The sequence below is a fragment of the Mytilus californianus genome, unplaced genomic scaffold (genome assembly GCF_021869535.1).
Source record: "Mytilus californianus isolate M0D057914Y unplaced genomic scaffold, xbMytCali1.0.p SCAF_9, whole genome shotgun sequence".
Lineage (NCBI taxonomy): Eukaryota > Metazoa > Mollusca > Bivalvia > Mytilida > Mytilidae > Mytilus > Mytilus californianus.
In genome coordinates this window covers 90,521,920-90,546,181 of record NW_026262745.1, presented here as the reverse complement: position 1 = coordinate 90,546,181, position 24,262 = coordinate 90,521,920, and the positions used below count along the sequence as shown (strand labels likewise).

Below are 24,262 nucleotides of genomic sequence, written 5' to 3'. Positions count from 1 at the left end.
TCACATTTTCGGCTTTGGATGTTCCTGATGAATGTTAATCCAAAAAAAAGCGCTTCAGAAGTATGAAATTTATAATGTGTTGTTTTCATTTGTTATCTCTGTTTTCTTCCATTAAGGCGTTCACATATCTCTGTGAACAACAGTATGGTTGCTATCAAATCATAAGAAAACCATGGGTTGGTCGGTGTGGCTTTTTTTCTTCTCTTTATTGTTATTTTCTCAGGATTTTTTTATTTGTTTGTCATAAATTAAAAAAAAAAATAATGAGATACAAATAAAGTAGTTGAATTGCAGCCTCATCACTCCCATTTCTATTAATTCGTTTGAAATAATAGCTTGATTAGAATAGCACGACTTAGAATTAGGTATATCAATAAACAATATACGCTTACTTAATATTTATTACTAAATTTAATTTGTACCACCTTTAAACACATTTCAATTTAAAAATAATTATGTATCATTTCAACCGCGACCAAATCATAAAGGCATTATTAGAAGTGACCTTTAAAGCAATATGTGATCTACCTTATGTACATACCCATGAAATACAAGATAAGTTGGGTAAAATCAGGTATTGACATTTAAATTTTTACACAGTAGGTATAGTATCCGGCTGTGATCGTGTTTTTTTTTCGAGTGTAACCACGTTTTTTTTTAGAGTGATAATGATCAAACATGTAAACAAACTTCTTAGAATACTTTCATTTTTATATATCTGTGTTTTTCCGAAAGCAGTCTGTTTTTTTTTTTTTTAGTATGGTCGAAGTTTTGCTCGAGTGAATCGACAAACACAATCAATAGCTTAATATGTTATATGTTAATGAATTTAACAGTAAATGCTTCAAATGACGGGGACTCTTTCTATATAAAAGTATACACAGACGAGCCGCTGGTATGGGTCACTTTTTGGAATGTCCCATATATCAATGGGTCAAAAATTTTCATCTTCTGTTAAGAGGGTTTTAAGAACTATGTTCTGATCCTTTTTTTCTAATAATATGGACAATCGTATGTTACATGTGAAAAGGGTGTGATTTTCATTTTTTTTTTTGGGGGGGGGGGGGGGGGGGCTGTCTAGGCCTGTCTTAGTGGAATATTTGTGGTATAGTGGTATATTGTGGTATATTGCATTTTAACTGATTTATCACTTCTGTCCCTTAGTTTTCTTTTCCCTACTTTTTAAAATTCCAAGTATATATAAATTATTTACAATATTTCAAATATATCATGAAATAACATTGAAAAGGTTATGAGTTCCCACTTCTCGGTTTTAAAGACAGTTTTACAAAGAATCCAGTAATTTTTAATATATCTTAATACTGCAAAGTAACTGTAAAACGTTTTCAGATTAGAAAATTATCATTAAATTGAAAAGGTTTACGTTTAGTTAACATGTTATATGTTTTGGGACCTTTTGGGATTATATGATATTTTCCTTTGCTAAGTTACAGTTACAAACTAGAAATAGTCAGTATTTAGTCCAATGATGTCTGATTAAAAGCTCGGACGTTTTAAATAATGATCTCGAAAATAAACCAATTTAAAACACCAAATTCTAAGTGAATTTAAAGGAAACGTTGCTTCGTATGAGCTCAAAACACGAATAGTTATCAGAATAAGATGAACAGTCATGAATGAAACTGCTATACACGTGAAATAGTAGTAAATGGATCTGATCGAATGTACTATCACTCGGAAAAAGTGGACCGAATCACTCGAAAAAAAACACGATCTCAGTCGAACACTATACCTACCGTGGTTTATGATAGATAAATGCATCACGTAAAACTAATCACGTTATCTTATTTATTTTTGCATATGTTTGCATATTTATTCTAGTTTAATTCAGAACTTTAAAACTATTTCAATCGTGTGCATACGATAAGATGAAATTGGATGGATGAAAATTTCCCGGAACGTCATACACTCACCTTTCGAATATCGTTCAGTTATTAGAAATATATGTGTCAAGGTAACTTTATGGAAAACTTCCGATAATGGCTCAATCCGCTTGGAAGTCATGCGACATCTGCCTGAGTGGACCAGGGCAACAATATTGTGAACAATGTGATCAGTGGCTGTGTGATAATTGTAAAACTTTACATTTACGGTCAAAAATCAGTAGAAATCATACTTTTCAAAGTGAACCAAATATAAACCAGGAAGACAAATTATTTTGTAATGATCATGACGAAAATTTCATATTTTACTGCAATGATTGTGATATACCAATATGCAAATTATGCAGCGTAAAAATACACAAAAAACATGATATGTCTGAAATCAACGAATCGACAGCGGGATTACAGGCTACAGTAAAAACGAAAATTGAATCGGAGATTAAAGTTGTCAAAACAAATCTAGATCAAATTGAACAGGGAATTAAACGATACCAGATCGATGTTAAGGATGCAGTTCGTGTCATTACAGAAGAAGGAAAGCAGGTGAAGGAGTGGATTGACGAGAAAATACAAGACCTATTATCATCATTGGAACTCAAAGAGGGAGCAATCATTCGGTCATTACAATTTATTAGAACTGGGTTTAAACATGATATTGAAAAGTTAAAGAAATGTCAGAATGCCTTTACCGACAGCAAGAAAATAACTGATGTTACTAAACTTCGTAAACAGCTAAAACAAATAAAGTCCGATTTAGATGACGCAAAAGAAAAACAGCCACCGGAAATGCCAACAGTGACATATTTCAAATAGAATATATCAGAAGGAAAAACACATACTTTATTTGGGGACTTTTCATTCCTGTAAGTTATTCACCTTAGAAAACTGTAATTACTTTGTTTGAACCCTTTACGTATTTATCGCGATTTATGCAACTTTTTTTATATATTTTCCCTTTTGTGCCCTCTTACTGTTGTTAATGTTACATTCTCCCTTAATCTATAAATTAGTAGTCCTTCATATGTTTTGCTAACAAAGATCTGTCACCACTCAGTTCTACTGGTTTTTCTGTTCTTGTAATTATTACTTCAGCAAATCAAAGTTCAGCCTTCAAATGTATTATGTGAAAGTTTGGCCTTCAAATTACTAAAAATGTGTTTCATTACCACCAAACCTAAGGCTTACGAAATATTTAAATATCAGAAAGCAAAATGGAATCTTGTCAGAAGATCATTGCAAGCAAAGCTGTGACACAGAAAATGTATTTCATCAGATTAGACGCTTTCTTTAATCTTGCATTCTTCTCATTTGTATTTAAATTGTTCGAACTGTATGCATAATTAATAAACAAAATAAATACATAAGAGTGTCCGATTCGAAGTATTCATGCAAGTAATAATTTTGAATTGTATGTTATTCATGAATTAATTATGTACATTTTGACCAAACAAATATATCATACATACTGCTGGGGAAGGTAGATAAAATAAAAGTACAAAAATTGAATAGTTTTATTGCATATCCATATAAGTACATCAATCGTATTTGAACTTGATTCTTCAGTTAGCCTAACTGATTAGATGTTTCCTTGTTTTCATAAAAAAATGATGACTATCAGTTTAATAACATTAAAATGTCAAAATAAGCATACAAAAAATAATGTGTAAACACATGTTAGACTGATTACTGTCTTTCAAAAATAATATAATTGGCTAGGTATTCGTTTAAAGTTATACAGTAGCAACTGCCGAAAATATATTTTAAAATCCATTTTTATTTCTTAATTTATTCTCAAATTACAAACATGAAATTCTATAAGGAGATAAAGAAGACATCTTCGTGCAATTTGATTTATTTTAAAAGTGTATAGTTTGAAATTATCTTAAATAAATCTATTTTTATTAGTTTTTTAAATTAAGAATGTCGGACGTTACAATGTCTGTACACATTTGTCTCTCTAAGAATGCAAGATTTTCAAGCAGTAAGTTGAGTCTAAACTTATTATAACCAAAATTTGATACAAATCGGAATTAAAAAATGTTTAGATAAATGAATACACATGCTACATCAATCTTTGAAAACCCTGCAGATAAAGCCCCCACAATATCGTTTTGTGTATATATTCCATTACATAAACTGCTTGATAAAGGAATTTGGTATTTACAATTCACTTGCATACTCAATATATACCCCAACGGCGCTTACCAGTATTTGATACCTAAATTACATAAGTGTCCTTCCAAACAACGTTATATTGCTTGGTCTTCCAAGTGCTCCACGAAACATGTTTCTGAATTAGTAACATCAATATTATCATCAATCAAAGTCGGGATTCACAGTTATTGTGAAACTACCTATTCTAGAGTTGACGTGAATGAGATGTGGATACTAACAAATTCCAAAGGTTTGTTAGAGAAAATACATTCAAAGGCTGTTTAACTTGTCATAATATTAAAACATTTGAATGTTCTACATTTTACACAAGTATTCTCAAGTCCAAACAAAAAGAAAAATTGAAAGAGTGGGTTCTGCTTTGTGTCAGAAAAAAAGAATAGGCCACCTTAATGCAAGTATCTAGTCTGATAGAGGAATAAATCGTACATTTAAAAAAAATCTTTCTGATTCAAACAAAAAATGTTTTGAAAATGACATTATCAACATTGATTTCTTGATTGACAACACATTTGTTACGTTTGGAGGTCGTGTTTTTCATTAAACAATCGACATTACAATGGAAAAAAAACTGTGTTCCTCATCCTACTTACTTGTTCCTTTATTCAAATGAGACTGAAATCATGCAGGAGCTTCTCTAGAAGAATGTAATGAAGCTAGAATTATCCTTTTACTTCACTTTCAGTTACATAGGTGATGTCCTCGCACTAAACATGTCAAATGTTGGTAGCTTTGTTGCACGCATCTATCTCACCGGTCTTGAAATAATGGATGCACCCAATACATTTAAGTGTGCTCCATATTTTGACACACATCTAGGAATTGACGATAAGCGTAAAAAATAAAAAAAATTTACGACACAAGAGATAGTTTCAGCTTCCCAATTGTAAATTTCTATTAACCAACATTCAAACTTCGCCTGCGTATAAAGTATATATCTCTCAGTTGATAAGATATACCAGGACTTCCATTTCCTATCATGATTTCCTTGATAGAGTGTTGCTGCTCACAATGCAGATGTAAAACAAAGAGTTCAACGTGGTGAAGTGAAATTGTAATCATCACTTTTACATCTTACAGACGCCATCACGAGTTGGTTAACCGTTGTGTTACATCTGTTTCACAGATGACGACGGATATGTAACGATCGTCATAACCACAATCCCTGTCCCCTGTCCCCCCGATTTGACCTACCGAATCAAACTTATCGCCGGGTTTGTACTGACATGAGTAACACGACGGTTGCCACATGGGGACCAGGTTCTGCTTACTCTATCTGAGCACCTGTGATCACCATCGGTTTTTGATATGGTTCTTATTGCTCAGTCTTTAGTTTTCTATGTTGTTTTTTGTATACGGCTGTTTATCTTTTGGTCTTTTGTGGGTTTTTTTCCTGCCATGGCCTTGTCAGTTTATTTTCGGTTTTAGCTTGAATGCCCTTTTGGTAACTTTCGCCTCTCCTTTATAAGTATTTAGGATAATTTTTTACTGTAATTTTTCATACAAATCAATTAATATTGACCACTCATTTTTTCTGATCGTAAATATTTGACGATCTGACTTTTCAATTGATGCATCCAACAGTTGACATTTTGTTCCCTTGATTATGACTCTGTGTTGAAATATTGTGGCAAATGGCTCCTATTCTAATCTAATCTACAGTGTATCATGTTGATATGCCATAACTGAACTTGTGTTAGTCAGATATTTTTTTTTAATTCTTTTGTTCAACAAAAATACTGTGTGTGTCCGAAATTTGTCCATGTTCGAATGACATACATTTATGTCCTTTGTTTGTCCGACATAATTTTTGTCCAACAGTTTGTCCGCTTGATATGTTTTATAATTTTAATTTGAATCTTTTTGAATTCCCCTTTCATTTTGATTACTTGGAAAACTAGTAAAGCTAGTCTGGAAAAAAAAAAGTAAATGATGCTCCGACAACTTGTCCTATAGTATGTCTGCTCGTCCGACTTTTAAAATCGATTTCTTCAATGTCAATCGTTTCTTAATATTTTAAGTCCTTGTACTGGAGTGTCTGGTATTATACAGTGAACGTTGCTTAAATTTAAGAACATACTTTAGATTATGACATTAAGAGCACCACAACTTGCTATTTTTTCTATGCCAATTTTCATCCGACGCAATATAGACATCAACATCTATGTTTTGAATAATATAATCTTTTATTGGGCAAAAATAAGACCAATGTTTCCGTTTTAATAATTGTGATTAGATAAGTCATTGGGCTTTATACAGAGGGACACGGACGCCACTCCGCGGCCACTTTTTTTGGCCTTTTCAATATCATGTTTCAAGCAGCGCGTCTCGCATACATTTTTTTAAACCTGGTATTTATGATGAGTTTATTTTCGGCCGACATATTACATTTTCTTCATTTTCTGTTCTTTTCAAACGTTATGAAATTCAATACTAAGTTTTCTAAAATAAATTCAGAGTTGAAATTGATAAATCCATGTTTGTATCACTTTAAATCAGCCGAAAAAGAATAATATGCAAATTTCATTATCCAAGTTTGTCCTTCATAACACTTGACAGATTCTCATTTTGAGAAAAACGGGACTTTACCCTATCTCGTAAAATTGAAAATTAGCCTACTTCAATAAGATTCCTACCTTAAAATCCAGTAATAAAGCAAAATTGTTTGACTTGTGTTCTAGGTCAAATGTTACATATTGGTTTTTGGCAATGTCCTTAACTAATACTTGGCCGTTTGTATTTCTTTATTTATAGTGATTTTGGAAATTGTTTACCTATTTAATACATTACACATGAACCATACTACACATGCTACGATGATAATAGTCTATTTGCAAAACACAAATTACAACTGCTAATTGGGGAGACACCATAAATACATAGATAATGTGAAAATGAAATTCTTAAAGTGTAATCTTTAAAAAAAATGACAGCTTTATGCTATAGCAACCAATTTGTCGATACCTCTGTTGGTGGACTTTTTGTTCTAGAGCGTACAAAAAGACCAGTAGTCAGAACTTCGTTTCTGGCATGAAAATACGGATATTATCTTTATTGATATTTGCGGAAATAATATTTTGAGCATTATTTCTAGTTCAAGAATTGTCTCAATTGTGCTTTGCTCGAAATCCGTGGTCAGGTTTGGCTTTTATTTGTTGGTCCTTTTTTGGTTTTATCAACTCTTTAACGTTTGAATTATGTTTCGTTTTTGTTTCCTCTAGCATCACCGTTTATCAGTAAAGAAACATTAAATGTTGAAATGCGCATTTGGTGCATTAAAATTGGTACTGTTCATATTATTATAATTATACACTAACAAGTCCATTTTCTGGTAAAAAGGTCAGATAACACTGTGAACTTTATACCAAAATTGAAACTAACCATAAACTATCATTACTATGTTCTTCCTTTATTTTAGTCAGATTGAAATGAGAATGAAAAAAATAGTTTTAGCTAGTTTGCGAATATCATATCATTATCTAAAACACAAAGTAGGAACATGATTCGTAGGTTTTTGTTATTTGTTTAGTTTTTGATCTTTCATTTAGTCAATTTTCAATCACTCCACACAATACGTAATTAATAAATTGTAATAAGTGTTCAATGTGAGTTAGGTAAGTGGGTGGACAAATTGACAGTTGAACTACATCATAATATTCAATCTTTACTACAAAATTTAAATAAAAAAACAGTTGGGTGTGATCGTTTTAACAAATAAATACTCTAAAACTGCCTCATCTACTGAACTTTTTTTCAAATATGTGAAAACATTTCATATCAATCTTTTTTGACAAACCTTTAGAAAAATGCATACGCAGTGCAAAGACCAAACACATGCACACAGGACACTTTCGTCAAGCAAACACAATATTTGCTTTTTAAGGATATGTTAAGCGTTTCAGAAAAAAGTACACCTTTTTAAGTAAAATTATGGGAAGAAATCTATATTTATTTTAGTGTGAGTGAATAATTGTATATAAACGACAATATATGTTTGCCTTTCATTGTTTTATAGGGATGTAATTTACCGAAGAGGGAATACTGAACCAAAAAGCAAAATGGGGAAGACTCACACAACAAAGAATACCAGGTTTTTTTATGCTTACATTAATCCGTATGAACTTCAAAATATGTATTGAGAATAACATAAAAAACGAATCCCGTTCAACTTTTCTGTCGACAGTTACATATCGTGTTGACCTCTACCATTATCCTACGTCAAATTGATGAATGCTGCTGGTTAGGGGAAAAATGTACACAATAGAGTAAATAAAGGCACAGAAGTGTACCACTGTTCAAAAGTCATACATCTACTGAACCTGAAAAAAAATTAAGAATAGAAATAGGAGATGTGTCAAAAGAGAACAACCCATCCAAAGAGCTGAAAACAACCCAAGGCCACCAAATGATCTTCAACACAGTGAGAAAATCCAGCATCCGGAGGCGGGCTTCAACTGGGTCATAGACACAAATATGTACTAGTTCGGTGAAAATAGACGTCACACTAAACTCCGAAACATATTAATGAACGAAAATAGAAAAAAATCCTACAAGACTAACAAAGGCTAGAGGCATCTGACTTGGGACAATCGCAAAAAATGCGGCGGGATTTTACAAGTTTAGTGAGATCTCAAGCCTCCCCCTATACCTCTAGACAATGGAGATATAAAATAGATTAAACATGTTACATTAAGACTAAACAGTCAAGGAGAAAAAAGTAGATTTCGTAAAAGTCATGTTAAATAACGTTTTCGGGTTTGTTTGTTTTTTAAATGTTTTTTTTTAACTTATAACTGAAACTAGATTATTTCATCTTTGAGCAAAGCTCAGGCAGAAACCTTTTTCCTTAAAACTGCTTCGTTTCAAATTAAAGTGCGTACACATGCCATGCCAGAGACACATTGAACTCTCAATAAAATTGAATAAAGATTTGAATTGCTGCAATTTTTTTTAACTTTGTTGTAATCTTATGCACTACTTTTGAAGTGTTTATTACAAACGTAAATTATCAAAAAAGTACACTAAATAATAAGAATACTTGAGCTAAAGATAATATGCGAATTGATGAAACGTGGAACAGAAATTTACCTGTTTGAATCACGCATAACAATATCTCTGTGTGCAGAGCACATGTTCCTAGATATATTTGTGAACTCTAATGGTCTACTTCCGTTTGTGATACATTGTAATATGAATAATAGTACTATAGTTGACGATTTGTTGCCGTCGATAGTAAGTTTACCATTCTCAAAACCAGTTTGACCAGCAACTCGTAGAACATTAGAGCTTAGAAAAATGTTAAAAAAAAAAGATAAATTATAAATTATGTAATATCCTGTTTGAATACGCACTAAATTAACACTACACATAGTTTAATTTGTATATGCATTTTTCTTACAGGTTGAGTGTATCTTTATGGTTTTTATTTCGTGTCCCTTCATATACATGTACTACTGTTTGTCACAATTTAAAGTTCAAAAATTGGTTTCATAATTTCGATAACATTATAATTGCAAAAAAACTCGTTTCAAAACGAGTTTTTTTGCAATTATATTGTTATCGAAATTATGAAACCAATTTTATACTAAACTAGGTACTATGTACGGTTTTAACATTTATTACGAACTTATAACGTATTATCGAAAAAAAAATATTTTATTCGGTGATTGTTGATCAGCAGATGATTAACTTTCGAGTGTCTTGCCAATGTTTACAGAATCATGAATCGTGAAGTGTGAACAATCTATTAAGAACACGTTGAGTACCGGAAAAATAAAAGCGAATTGATTTCTTTATCTTTTCCATGCGTTCCCATTTCTAAATCTAACTAGTCCTTATAGTTTTTAAAATACTTTGTGTAATTCATTTGTTTTTTAGGTATAAGTTTTTACTATTTACCTTCAAATGTTAAATTCTTCGATCACGGATTCCCTCCTCGCACTGTCGGGAGAATACCGGCGAATTAGATTGGGGAAGATATTAGTTTAACAGCGGTATATTTATGAACATTTTGATAATATGAAGGATTTTCTTCTATCAGAAAGTAAACGTACACTTATTTTAAAGTATAACTTAGCAATTCAAGTATATAACATATATTCAACGTTGTGTTTTTTTTCTTTATTTGAATAATTTTAATTTCATATGACTGCGATAGTTTTTCTTCTCCTGTAATTTTTATATAGAATGAAAATACTTAATAATAATGAGAATATATATTTTCAAACTATTTTATGTCATTTTTAAGTAACAACAAACAAAAGAACTATGTCAATTGGACTGCTTTGATACGATAACTGCACTTGAATTTGTACTAGAAAACATTTTTGTTCGCTATGGAGATTCCATATATCGGTTATTGGAATTCCTATGTGAAATAACTGTTCAAAACTTATTTCGGACCTGTTTCTGTATTGTTATGAGACAATTTATGACTAAAATAAGCAAATACCCATTGAAATGACATCTGATACAAAAAAAATAATAACACTTTTAAATATTTGGATGATATTATGGCTATCAAAAATGACGACTTACGTTTGTAAACTAAAGAGATTTATACTGCTGAATTGACATTGGATAAAGCTAATACTAACAATGAACACACCCCTTTCCTGTCGATATCTATATCGGGAAGCTCAATATCAATACTTACGATGAAAGGGATGACTTTTCATTTCTTATTGCAAGTTTTCTGTTTTAAGGCGGTGGCGTTCCCTTGTCACCATCGTTTGGTGTTTATATATCTCACCTTGTTCGATTCGCTCGTGTATGTAACAACATTTTTTTTATGTTAACGGAAGAAATCTATGTATTAATGAAATATTACACCAGGGTTTTCAATATCACAAACTAGTCAAGATATGTTTTAAATTTTATCATCGGTACAAGGACTTCATTTGCAAATATAAATCAACATGCAGACATTTGATATATTCATGTATTTTACATTCACTCGTTTATGATAAAATTCTATACAAAGCAGAAAAAAATTTCGTCATTCACATCAAAAAATTACCAAACAGAATTATTAAATAGGGATAGAGTCACGATACTGTGTCAGGTCGCATACAATATTGATTCACTCATACAGTCTTTGCATTGGCAATTAACAATTTTATTCTACAACCAGTTGTTGGCATGATACTGGTTATGTTCTTCTCATATATTTTATGACGGTAGGATACTAAACTGCCAAAGTGAGGAATTGTGCTTGATTTTCATATGATGAAGACATAATCTTTCAATCAGTTTAATTGATGCCTTGCGCTGGCATGTCAGTAACTGCAAGTAGTCCTTTGTTAATTTATGTATCATTGTCATTTCGATTAGTTTCTTCAGATACCTATTCTGACATCGGACTCGAAATTTGTTTCAAATAAGTTTTACTGTGCGTATTGCAGTGTGTTTGTGTATTTTACATTGGCTAGAGGTATAGGGGGAGGCTTGAGATTTCACTAAACTTGTAAAATTTCGCCTCATCTGTTGCGCCTGTCCCAAGTCAGATGCCTCTAGCCTTTGTTAGTCTGTATGTATTTTTATTCTATTTTCGTTCATTTATATGTTTCGGAGTTTAGTGTGACGTCTATTTTCACCGAACTAGTACATATTTGTGTCTATGGCCCAGTTGAAGCCCGCCTCCGGGTGCGGGATTTTCTCACTGTGTTGAAGATCATTTGGTGGACTTGGGCTGTTTCCAGCTCTTTTGATGGGTTGTTCTCTTGACACATCTCCTATTTCTATTTTTTCAGGTTTGTTTTCTATCGATGATTCCGTATTCTGACAAATAAACTTTACGTTTTTTTATTCTATCGTCATTCATCTTTATGTTTATCTCTTAGGGTGGAAAACAGCATAACTTCATACTTTATAATTTCAACTTCAGAGAACAACCTACAAAGACAATGTATAGATATCTGTACGCATGCAGAACTTGTAGGTAAGTGTGAGCATGATAAGATAAATACGTGTATTAAGAAGATGAATCCAAACCTGTGTAAATGATCATTTTTATAATTGTAAATTTGGAAATTATTTTAGATTAAGGATATATCTACTTTATTGGAGGCTCTGATTCCTTGACTGGCTTTGGCAATACTTTTAATATACTTTTTGGTTTAAAAAGCTCTACGTTTTTGAATTTTTAGAGTCTCAAATAGTTTAGCCTCGATTTTCTTAACAAACATGTATTGACAAAATGTGCATCTGGTGAAATTGAATTGGTTCCGTTAATCTAATACTAAATAATAAATAATATAACATAAACTGAATAAAATTACTTTTATTTGTGGCAAACAATATTCTTGGTTTCATCAAAAGCTACATGTTCGTGAATTCTTGGATATTAGTTTTCCGAAAAAAAAAAATGTGAAGAATGTTACCCATCAGAAACGGTGAGGAAAATCGGATGTTGTTTTGTAATGATTCGTGGTACATTGAATATAAGGTCTTCATTTTCACTTGCTTGATCGTTTTAATTACTGACAATATTTATCAGATTTTGAATAAAACAATTGCTCTCAGAAATGAGCTAATTCGTCTATGCTTACAAATGGTCTCGTTTGAAGGTAATTGCAAAGTAAAGTTAACGTTTCACATATGTAATCAGAAGTGGGGACACTTTTTATCCCAAAATCAAATGGTCAATAGATTAACAATCATACAGGTTTTAAATAGGCCATTAACATGTCACCTAAAGAAAACAGTTACATAAAAATGATACAAATGTACTTTGAATTGTATAATTAATTCTTATGAAACAAAAAAAAAAAAAAACAAAAAAAGAAAAAACAATTCCAATATGAAATTAATAAAAAAAAAATGTATGTGAAGTTATGCGAAAAATAAAATTAACAATTCATCATCGCAAATCACAGCAGGAAGTGTGACTTTAAACGATCAAAACTAATTTGCAATGAGAGAGTTAAAAGGCTAAATGTCGTGACTTTAAGGTTTTTAAAGATTACGTAGGTAAAGTTCTGTCTAAAGTTGTATAAATAGTTCATAGTGCATTTGTTGATGTTCGATTTTTTCACTTTATTAAATTTCCTTTTCCATGTATTCAAATCTACATTGGGATAATGTCCATGTCTTGATTTAGAGAACGGTACATGTTTAAGTAACAGTCTTATCTGAAGTGCATACATTTTATGTAATCAATGTTTCGGTTTAAATAATTCTCCCGCTAGAAACTTTGTTTGATGTTGTGTGTTTTGCTTTTTTTTTCAGAACAGAAATAGTTTCTGAGTAAGTATGAATACGGTTCTACCTTCAACCTAAAATGTGATAAAACTCCTAAAATGAAGCTGTCGAAACTAGCATGCATTTCACAATGTCCACAAATTTGCTATTATTTTTGTTTTTCTTTTGTTTGTATCTGAAAAAAAAAAAACTTAATGAAATTGAATTAATATATAAAACAGAACTGTGATCGTTTTTTTTTAAATTGTTTCACATTTTTTCATATCCGGGCGTTTTATAGCTAATCATAAGGTATGGGTTTTGTGTATTGTTAAAGACTGTACGATGAACTCGTATTAACTAAAAATGAGTCATTAGTTTCAAAGTATACTATTGGAAATCATTCCTCATTTGGTTACGTTTGTATTAATTTGACTGTTTTATACTTCGAGTATCAATCATTATCACTTTAATGAGATCGATGGTTATAAGTATCATATATAAAATTTAATATTTCACAATCTCATGCTTATTGAGCATTATTATCATAGTGAGGTATGCGGTCGTAGAATTAAAAAGGAAATTTTTATAGGGATTTATTGAAGGTATACAGTTTTAAATGGTTCAATCATTAAATATACTATACAATTTGATAAAATCAAAACCGTCCATTAATATATATTTGATTTTAAGAAAACGTGTTTATTATCTATTATCTTAAGATTATTAGATACTCCGGAACAGCCTATGGTGACAAAAAGCTATAACTTAAAAAGTAAAATGGAAAAAAGTTGTATCAAATTCCATAAATATATTATGCAATTTACAACAATTGGTATTTGGTATTGGGTATTTGACCTAGTTTGTATTATAATGTTTACCAGCGTTTTGAATTATGGATAAGATGCATGACATTAAAAAAGTGTTTACTTTTTCATTTGGTAGTTACACTGTACAACACATGATTTTGTTTAATAAAGTTCGAACATTTTGTGAATCCATGTGTTAAGTATTGCGTTTCAAAATCTATTTACCTGCCTTAAAACGCCATCACGAGTTGGTTGACCGTTACAAAAAAAGAGAAAAAAAAAACATTAAGTTATTCATTATTTGTAAAACGTGTACAGTAAAACCAATATGCTTAGCCTTTGTCTAACTGTCATGGATCATTGATAATGTTAGTTTCTGTAATAAAATTTTATAAAATTTCTACAGCTATCAATCTTTCATTCCTCGTCAGTCAAGCAGGTGGGACATGTCAGTGTGTGTGTCACGTTTGTTATATATATTTATTCATTAACGTGAATTAGTTATTTGATTATTTGGATATATTTTATCTTTTCATATTTTATTTGTAAATATTGTACAGTACTATTTATAATTTGTACTTTTTTAGTTATAAAAAAAAATGCCTCATTATACATTATGCATATTTTCTATTTTAGGAATTCTTTTATGTAAGTATAGCCATATTTGAAAACCTACAATGTTAATCATTTAATAAATTCTAAACATTCACACAGTAACACCAACCAACAATAATGAGCGAATAATTCTAGGATGCGTCAAAATTAAAAACCGAAAGCAAAAGAACAATATGTTATAGCGAAAATAATACTATTACCGAAAAAAATTAACAACCATATAAGAATTAACTTGAGAAAATGATAATGCAAACCTTCATATTAATGATATTGATTTATAATGTACTGAAGTTATTCGGACTATTTTAGGCTGTCTCATTCACATACGTTACTGTACACAGGCGAAAAATCAACGCAAGGCTTCATGCGTGTTACATGTTTTTGTATATATGTTTAACATGCGTGTCACACGCAAGTGTTTGAAGCTTTTTTTCAAGCCACGAATGTGACACATGTGTTTAAACGCATGTCATACACATGATAAGATAACATGTTAAGATATTTATTATCCTTCTATTGAGTATTGTCCATATCAATCGATAAAATTGTTACATCTCATAGATTTTAATCTACTTAATTTATTTTTACACATTCTGCAGGAAGGGAAAAAAATGGTCATAGAAGATTTTCTCTTTCTGACATGCAATTAAATTTTAAGTATCTATTAGATGCTAGTCTTTAATTCTGTCCCAACTGCACAGGATTGCCGGCACATTTTTTATGATGAAACTTAACTGATTTTACCCAAAACTCCTGTTGCAGTTAGTTCATAAGTTAAATAATGATCTTGAAAATTGTGGTCATTTTGTGACTATATTATTTCATTTATTTTCGTTAAATCATTGCTTTGTTTGTCCAGTAAATCATCATATAAATACTGTTGTTAATCTACATCTTCCTTGGTATGCCAATCCTTTTTTTCTGCGCGTCCCACATTGTTTGTTTTGAAATAAAAACTGATTTCGGACAGAAGATTCACTGATAGCGGCACGAAAACTATTTACCCAAAGTACATTATGATTTTCCAGTGAAATAGATCGACTTTTAAAAGTTAAACAGCGTACTGAATCAATAAAACGGGTTTGAAATACTATATACTGTGTAAGGTCTGTCCTGGTGAGGCATGTTTATTCGAATGAACATATAGATTCTACCACTGCATCGAGTGTGATACGATATTTATCCACTCGAGACAGTTTAATTTTCAAATTTAAAACGCGAGGCTCGCCGAGCGTTTTAAATATTTAAAATTTAACTGCCGAGAGTGGATAAATATCATATTACACGAGATTTGGTGGTGGAATCTGTTTCTCTAATGATTTTCAAACAATACGCAGGCAAATTTATTCCTTCTTTTCGAATGATCTGCAAAAAGATGTGTTCTTTCTATGTGACGTCATCAGGCATGGTCGCCTTTTTTCATGCCGTCACAATAGGAAATTCAGAGGAAAGCAAGAAAATTCGACGTCATAATCGGATTTTAACCAATGAAGAACTGAGATCAAACGAACCACACGTTGATTAAATTTTTTTTATACAATGGGTGCAGAAAGGGATAAATTGACGAAGAATTAGAGAAAAACATATATAAACTTCTTCATTTGTATTGAAAGCTCTGGGCAGTAGGAATATCCCCATGTTTTCTTCCTTAAATTGTAAAGAAAAATTCATTATGGTGAGGACATCAGTGTGTTTTTTTTTATCCAATAATCCAATACACTTGTATAAGTTTAAATTGTTAATCGTCAATGAAGAATCATCAATAAAATATATAAGGGGATCCCGATAAAATGTTTAACCCCGCCACATTCTGTATGTATGTGCCTATCCCAAGTCAGGAGCCTGTAATTCAGTGGTTATCGTTTGTTGCTGTGTTATTCATTTGTTTTTCGTTCATTTTTTGTACATTAATTAGGCCGATATTTTTCTCGTTTGAATTGTTTTACATTTGTCATTCTCGGGTCTTTTTAGTTGACTATGCGGTATGGGCTTTGATCATTGTTGAAGGTCGTACGGTGACCTATAGTTGTTAATTTCTGTGTCATTTTGGTCTATTGTGAAGAATTGTCTCATTGGCAATCACATCACTTCTTCATTTTTATATATCATCTTGACAAATGATCTGTGAATATTATACTACTGTACTGTTCGTGTATTAGACTACAGATTCAAGAGGCGTATTAAGGTGAAGATACAGGTCCAAGGACTCCCTTTTTGAGCTACAAAAATGATAAATGCATGAACACATTTCAAATGACAATTACGTGAAAATAGTTATTTTTCAAATAAGCTATCATCTTCAAAGTCCTGAGGATATGATACTTGTACAAGTATGACAAGGAATTACAAAAAGTTTAAGTTTATTATTAATTTTGTATTATCGTAGACACCGTATATATTTTCTCATGTGCAATTCACGTGAAAATGTTCACATGTATTATAATAAGTAAGCATAAACACATGAGACGCATGCAAGTAGCACATGTGTCACATTTGTTTTCGAGTACATGCGATTTTCATGCAAACATGGCATGTGTCACATGTGTTTTCAAACAAATGCATGGAATCTTTTTTTTTTATTCTTTTCTGACACTTGCGATTTACATTCATGTGCATTTCACAATGATATTCATGTAAAAATTAAATTGAAATTAAAATCAAGTTATGTAGGCTAACACACATGGGGAAAATGCAAATAATGCATGGGTCACATATACTTTTAGATACATGCGTTTCACATGTGTAGATCGCATGGGTCATATGTGTTTTCACACACATGCGTGGCACATAGGTATTTTCAGGCACGTGCGATAAACATGTATATTGGTATACATGGTATACGTGCCTGGCAGGAAACGTGGTGTCTCACATTCGTTTCATGGTGCATGCGTGACACATGTGTGGCATTTTTACCCTAGTATCGTCATAAACATTTAATAATTTATATCTTTGAATAATACTATGCATATTTTTATTTTTTATCTACTTATCGCGTTTATTTTGATATTTATTTAGATTTATATCCAACTCAATTTTCAAAAACTAACGGTTTCCTTATACAGTGTTCAAATATGTTGCCATACTATTATTTTTATTTTTATTTTCTTATTTGTTTTTATAAATATATCAAAAATGCTTTTTTCTAAGTTTTCATTCTGTGTTTTCTTTTCAGGAGTTCTTATGGGTAAGTATCATCATTTTCATATTCTTAAATTATCTTCGTATTGTATATAGTTTAACAGCCATTAGCAATTTTCAGTAAGTATTTCTTTTATGCGTAAAATGAAAGCCTCAACATTTGAAAATGTTATTTTCGCGTATAGCAAATTTGTATATATGCATAATATTTATATCACGTCAAATGCTACGAAAGAAGTTGTAAGGACAGGTTGAAATAAAAAAAAAAAATCAGGTTTAACACTCTAGAGAAAATGGTATGGTTCAAATGAATTGGATGTAAGCAGGCAACCGTACGGCCTTCATCAATGAGAAAAAACTTGTATCATTATAGTCGGCTATAAAATATTATGTTTACGTCTGATGATTTGCCAGTCGTTGTCGTTAGTTTAAACAGTATTTTTATTGAAATTTTCAAACAATAAAGTAGTACAATTCTACAGAGCAGTCAAATATGGGACCCAGAAACAAGTTTTGAATTTTTTTTTTATTATCCTGTCTCCCGAAATAACGATTATTTTACAAACAATATGACGTGCCAAAAATACGTTCAGTTTAAGACAACATACAATAAATTTTGGTAAATACAGCTAAAAAAAAACAGCAAAAAAACAACGAACAATAAACAGCAAAACAGTAAACTGTTAAATTGTTGATAGAGAGTCACTGGAACCTTATCACATGTTCGATTATTGTCGATTTAGAGCGGTCCACTCGATTTGACATCAATGGATATAACTATCGGATATATATCAAATGCATTTTGTTAAAATATAAGTTTATTGTTTTCTGTTTGGTATTAGATTAAAAGTTAAGATCCATTTTGTTACATCTGGTGATCTGTTTATTTTGCAATCACCAATGGCAGTCAGCAGGGTTTAAGAACATGTGTTGTTCGACCTGTTAGTCAAATGCGTTTTGTTAAAATATACTTTTTCACTGTTTTGGTCTTTTGGAAAATGTTGTTTGTGCTGTATTTAGACCCCTCTACCAAGAAATTTGTTTTGCATGCACACGTATAAAAACAATTGCGGATTTTATCCAACGCAATCATAGGTTTGAAGGTTGTTTTCACTTTAGACTGGTTTATATATATATATATATTTATCTATACAAGGTCATATTGTTTTATTTATAAATTCAGTATCTTTATGAAATATTTGCTTCCTGTGCTCTTCAGACTTTAAAATGTCCCCGTATTATATATTTTTAAGGTTATACGTCAAAATTTGGCGTCAATCGGTTTGAAAGTGAATCAGCCGTGTTTGTGACCTCATTTTAACGAATCTTAACCACTTAATTTCTACATTTCAATTATTTCGAAAGATCGTAATATTCAAATTGATTGATTATTTTTAATGTTATCTGAATTTCAACGGCTATTATTTTAATCATAATCATTACATACCGCTGCGATCCTAAATTGCCAATATAAATGTAAAAAGGTTTCGTGACCACAATTAAGGCTTCATATAAAACCGGGCTTTCAATTATATAATATGATCAATATGCACATATACTTTAAACTCAGAGTAATTTAGTTGAGGACATGATGCACAAACTGCTGATCAGGAGTGTTTGTGTGGTGTGTTTTTTTATCTATTTATAATGCTTATTTATTAATTCATTTCGAATAATGTTCAACCCAATATTTACCATTTTGAAGTTAAACTTATGACACAATAATATCATGTATACATATTTCACAGTATATTTGTAAATTGAACTTTTATACATGCAGAGTTTTTTTTTCTTATTATCCATGATCTTCTATTTCAGGGATTATTACGGGTAAATATCACCATTTAGAGATAATATAATTTGTAACGGTCAATGATTTTAATATGTACGCCAAAAAGAATACAGCAACACCAAAATAAAAAAGGAAAAAGTAAATACAAAATTTATATTTTGGATAACATATACCCTTCATCAAATGATTATAATCAATCTATGCTGCTTTGCAAATACAAAAATGAACGTATTACAAATAAAAAATTGAACCACGACAGTAGAAGTATAAATTTGCAAAGTTCAAGCAAGTATTTACAGCCGTTACGGAGGATACGAACATGTATGCAGCAAAAGGAAATTTCCACATCCAGCAGCAATGGTTACTGCCATGAGAGATGACAAACATTTTTTTTATTTATCCGAATATTGGTGTCAAAGGTTGCGATTTTCGTATTCAAAATATAACCCGAACGATTCCCTTTTTTCCCAGAACAAGCAGCGATGGCAATATTCAGTGAAAAATGAAATATGCTTAAGTGTGGTAATGGGATCTCAAATGTCCATTCAGAGAAAGGAATTGCTTGCATTCATAGTCACTATGATGGCCGTGCATTTGTTTGTGACACGACTGTTCTGACTCACCAACATACTGTTTACCACATTTTCACTGTAGAAGATACACAGAATGTCGTTTTGCAATTATCATTCAAAATATGGTTTATGGTTATCAATGAAAAGACCGTTAAAAATCTGGGTATGCAGTATTTACTAGCAATACATACATCGTTTTTTCAACAACACTTGTAAGAACTAGCAGAAAAAAGCTTGGTATATAGGTTAACTCAGATCCACCAGTACGGATTGTTTAAGGGAAATCTTGGAAAGTTTAGAATGATTCTCGAGTCCTTTCCAAAATTACCGGAAAGGGTTGACAATTTTGAAAATAAAGGATGATAAGTCAGCACAAACAGGACACTTTTGTTGACCTTTGTTTCTTCATATTGTACATGCTCAAAGCGGCTGAAGCTTTTAGCACGAAAAAAACCTCTATCCATGCCTCTTAAATCCTGGTTTAATAGGTGTCCGCGAAGACCTTGTAATCGCTTTGTCCTAGTGATTAAGGTAGACGTCAATTTTTTGAGCGAAAATCCAATCTATAAAATTATCATATCATCAGCCTAGTATCACTATATTGTATTTATGGGTAATCATAATGTACATAATAAGTATAGTACCTACAAAGAAAATAGAAATTTCATTGAAAAAGTATTTGGAAAATTTGAAGTTCATTCTCTGTAGAAAGAAAAAAAGTATATTTTATTTCACCATATTATTTTTTTTGTTTTATTCAAAACATTCAAATTAAGATTTTTAGCACATTAATCAAATAAGTAATTAACTTTTTCGATGAATCTTATCAATTTAAAATGATAAACATGTTACTGTTATAGGTCAATTAAGAAATAATTCATGGAAGCCATAGATTTGTTGGACATTTACACATGGCCTGGGCCGTGATATTCGAATTTTATCCTGAGCGTTAGCGAGTGATAAAATTAACGAATATCACGGCCCAGGCCATGTGTAAATGTCCAATAAATCTATGGCTTCCATGAATTATTTCGATTCTAATAGGACAAATACGGTAATTTAAAAACTGATGCGAACGTAAGATTACCGTGTGTATGGCTGTTCTATTTTACCCCCTATATAAATCTTAGTCTTACATGAATTATTTCTCAAATAAGCAATAGAAAAAATGTGTTCGATTCTCATTATTCTTAACCCAAACATTTATTTTTCTTTGGCTACTATTTACTGTCAAATCCAGATCCACTTTACATTGACAAACAGTGCCGATAATATCACACAGATTGGTCCAATCAAAATTGATATAGCCATATATTAAAAAAAGTTGAGAGATACAAAAAAAAACGTATTATTTCAGTGGCAAATCATGAATATGATTGTCTTTATGTTTCAAGCATAAATGATTCATATGAATGAAGTAAGACACTTAATTAAACTGTTTTACGTTATTTCAGCGACTGTGCACACTGTGGGTAAGTGTTATTTTTTACGTTTGTGTTTATTAACATTTGATTGATTTTTTTGGTTTCATTCTGTTCATTATGTTCAACCTATTATATATCTTAAGCAATGTCTCTGAATGGTACGGTTTAAATAAGTTTCTTTTCCGAAATGTTAAAGTGATATATGTTATAGTCCATTCAAAAGCTAACTTAACAAATGCTGCCGGTATATCATTTCTCGTTTTTAACATCAAAAGTATGGATATTTTAACAACATTACGCATCAAATTGCATATATTCATGTTCTGTTAAGGTAACATATCACAAAATGAAGGGACATTCAAAACTCATTGGCCGAAAAAAACACCGTGAACACCATGCCAAAAAACAAAAAAAATGACGCAAAGAAAAACAACTCTACAAATCACTTAATAAAAAGACTAAAGAGTGAGGCACTAGAACCGCACCAACAACCGGATATGATTTCATGTGGAATGGAATGAAAAGCAATTTCTGTTCTACATGTGGCAAGGTTGGATTGCTCTTGGAAGAACACATCTGATGATTATTTCCAATTGCAACCACAGAAAAGAGATCGAAATTGAAATATCGTCAATTGGAACATATCCGTTGTTATCTGTGACATCGATATTCCATAACGTTCAACCACCTCGAGATGACGTCCGTAAAACTTTAAAAGAGATGACTTCAGTGTCAAGACTTAGAACCCTTGATTCAATATTTGCCATGTAAGCAGCGGACCTATATAACGGAACCCATGATAGGAATCGCAAGCTCTGTATTATCTTATCAGCTAGAATATATATATGGCTTATGTTGGCACTGCTTGAATTAGCCTTATAAAAAATGGAAGTTCACAATTGAGAAGCTCATTACAATACATTGATGCCGCATACTTCAGATTCTAATCTTATCATGTACAGGACATTTATCTTGATAGTGATATGAAAACTAATGTGTCACCACAGCAAAATATGCGGATATGACCTTTCTTGATTTTAAAAAGAAATTCAAACATGCGACACTGTAATAAATATTAATTACTGTTTAATAATCATTATACATTACTACCAAAGATCAGTGTAGCAACAGTGTCTCTATCGCGTACGGAAATGTACTTATGATTACGATCCGTTTAAACAATAATAATTTCAAGCAAGTCACACTTTTGCTGTCTAGTTTACTTTTCACTGCTATATATAGATATTTATTTATAGCACGCAATAGTTAATTTAGATGTTACAGGAATCTTCAACAGACCCGGTATTCATATTGGTTTTAAAACAAAAAATGTAATAGTGCTTAAGTACATTTGTATTACCACGTTTTCTTCGCGAAATTTGATTTTAGCATTCAGCTTCACATTTTAAACAATAGCAAATGAAGAAAAAGACATGCTCCTGTAACTGTAACTGTAAAGCAAGAATGAGCCTTACATACCTTCTATTTCCTTTGAATATTAGAATTCAAGATTTCTGGCATAAACTACAAGACAAGCTGATTTTCAAAATTATAAATAACATTATCATCAAATATTATCAATTTATGTATGTAAATAATTTCACATACTTTGCAATCAGAGAAATACCTTTATTAACCTTTGTTTTAGATGTTTATGCTGGTTTTGTGAGTTCCTTGTTGAGAAATAGCACACACAAGATGGACCGGACCTACTTGAAATTATTTAAGGAATAACACTACAGCTTTATATCTTAATAGTAGAAGGATTGTGCATTAAATAAATATAAAACTTATAATGAAATTGAAAGCACCAATAGGGTAAAACAAAATATTCAGAGAGTGCTCAACATATTATTCAATGGACAACAAGCAAGCAAGGCAGCAAACCCCATTTCGGTTAATGATTTGACAGAAGTAAGTTTACATGGTTTAGTGTTAAACAAAACTAAAAGAAAATTTCATTGATTCGTTAAAATTTTTTTAGAAAAACAGTAACAAATCCTAAAAAAAAGCATGGTTACATTGCCTAGTTTTTTTCCAGATTTTTCATGTTTGTGCATGATTAAAAAAAAAAACATGACTAACACAGCGAAAAACTCTCTTTTTTACCTTTAAACAGTTCAGTACGTTATGGGGTCATTACAATTTTATTAAAAGCTAGTTTGATTAGAATTCTACAAAACCGTCATATTCCAGCAGCACTATGACCTAAAGGTTCTTAACCTGTTATATATTCTTGCTATAAATGTAAAAGATATTACATTGTAAATTTGATGTTATATGTAATTAAAATGTTAATAATTTACTCTTATAGAAGTTGTAATACTTTATGTAGTTGAACCTAACATTTCATATTTTGTGAATATATCATTAACCGTAATAAACAAAATAGGAGTACACGTAGATCTTGAATGCATGTTATATATGAAAAAAAGGTAATAATATATTGAATATTTAATACAAAATATTACCTAACCGATAACAAGTAAGAAAAAGAAGGATGGTAGTCACAAATCGTATATTGAACACAGTAACAAAGAACAATGGTAAACACACAATTATTACCCAGATACCCAATAACAATCAGCTCCTGCGAAAAACGAAAAGAGAAATCAGGTAATCAGAAAGTTTATGCAGCCGCAGCTGCTAAGGTGTC

The 24,262-nt window shown here is 31.1% G+C and overlaps 2 long non-coding RNA genes across 2 annotated transcripts; both read left to right on the top strand.

Moving 5' to 3' along the window:
* Positions 1–1,980: 1,980 nt before the first annotated feature.
* On the top strand, positions 1,981–13,323 carry LOC127716048 (uncharacterized). Its single transcript, XR_007988729.1, has 4 exons — positions 1,981–2,767; positions 8,092–8,166; positions 11,962–12,015; positions 13,305–13,323. It is a non-coding gene; the product is annotated as an uncharacterized LOC127716048 (long non-coding RNA).
* Positions 13,324–21,565: 8,242 nt separating this feature from the next.
* On the top strand, positions 21,566–23,911 carry LOC127716056 (uncharacterized). The gene is made up of 2 exons (XR_007988737.1): positions 21,566–21,654; positions 23,255–23,911. It is a non-coding gene; the product is annotated as an uncharacterized LOC127716056 (long non-coding RNA).
* Positions 23,912–24,262: the final 351 nt, after the last annotated feature.